The sequence below is a fragment of the Frankliniella occidentalis genome, unplaced genomic scaffold (assembly GCF_000697945.3).
Source record: "Frankliniella occidentalis isolate FOCC.00 unplaced genomic scaffold, Focc_3.1 Scaffold127, whole genome shotgun sequence".
In the NCBI taxonomy this organism is placed as follows: Eukaryota; Metazoa; Arthropoda; class Insecta; order Thysanoptera; family Thripidae; genus Frankliniella; species Frankliniella occidentalis.
In genome coordinates this window covers 522,137-523,424 of record NW_026267254.1, presented here as the reverse complement: position 1 = coordinate 523,424, position 1,288 = coordinate 522,137, and positions in this window count along the sequence as shown.

Genomic DNA, 1,288 nt, shown 5'->3' with positions numbered 1-1,288 from the left:
ACAGGTAATCATGAAAGGTGGGGTTTTCCTCATTAAAGTAACAATAGATGATCTAGATGCGTTATGAAAAGGAGTCAGTTGGGTAGTTAAAAGGTGGTATAGTAGTTTCTCTCACAAGGCACAAGGCTGTATTCCAAGGCAACGCTCTCGAGGCGCGGAGACGTTGGTAATCCATCGGAGTTCTTGATTTCAGGTAAGGTATATAGCAGCATGTGTCTGTAGTAGAGTATCACTAGCATAATAAAAAACTTAATCAAATAGCGGAGCACTATTTTGCCACGTTTCTCTCACCATTTAACGATCGACTTCATCTCAATTTTTCAAACAAGTATAGAAAACAATTTATAGGAAAATTTCCAACCGCAATGCCGCCCCACGTCGTGCTCGTAGTTCCGAGTCCAGATGACCCTGCGGGCCACAGGACCGGGGCCCCATCATTTGAGTGTTATCATCGCGATGGACGAGTCGCGATAGCGCCGCACATGGAGACCGATACCGTGATTTACACTCGGGCACTCCCCTTTAACTCAATGTCCGATACGCGATGAGGAAACTTTTGCGCGGAGCCTCATAATGGCGCCTCGGGGTGGAGCCGAGCGCGAGCACCGCCCCGCGCCGAGCTCAAAATTAAAACTTTATTCTGGGCTGGGAGCAGCCGCACCTCCGATTAGCGCGGGCTGGTGGCGATGGAGGAGGGGACTCTGCGAGCGACGCGACGATGTCGTTCATCAGCGAGCTAACATCTCCGATCGTGGTGAAGGAACGCCTGGCTGAGTTGGCGGCCTCTGAAAGAGAAACCGTCAGGTTTTCCATCTCTGAACGCGAAAGTGCTGGTTATATCTACGAGATGAAGGCTATGGCGAAGCCTGTTACGCGCGGCAACTGGCCAGGCACGTGCAGCTAGTTCTGTTGTGTTTGAGATTGATTACACGGTGACACTTGCCCCCCTCTCCTGTTTCACCCTAAAACCACGCCAGCACGTGTCGAACCACAAACCCCAGGAGTGTGGACCTCCTCCGTAGGCTGGCTACTGGTACGGTAGTGTGGCCTTGAGGGGCAGAGCGGGAAAGAGCGGGTAGGAAGGGAAGGAGGGGGAGGACAAACAACCTCCACGAATATTCTCTTTAATACGGCACGACGGCGAGCGGGGGCAGGCGACGGCCGACGGGACCCTCCAGGCCCAGGGGAGCCGGGCCCCACGGCGCCCCTCTGCCCCCTGAGGTGGAAGCGGACTATTTGCCTCCTTTGCGTCCCCGAAGGACGCGCAGCCTCGGTGTCGGACGGGAGC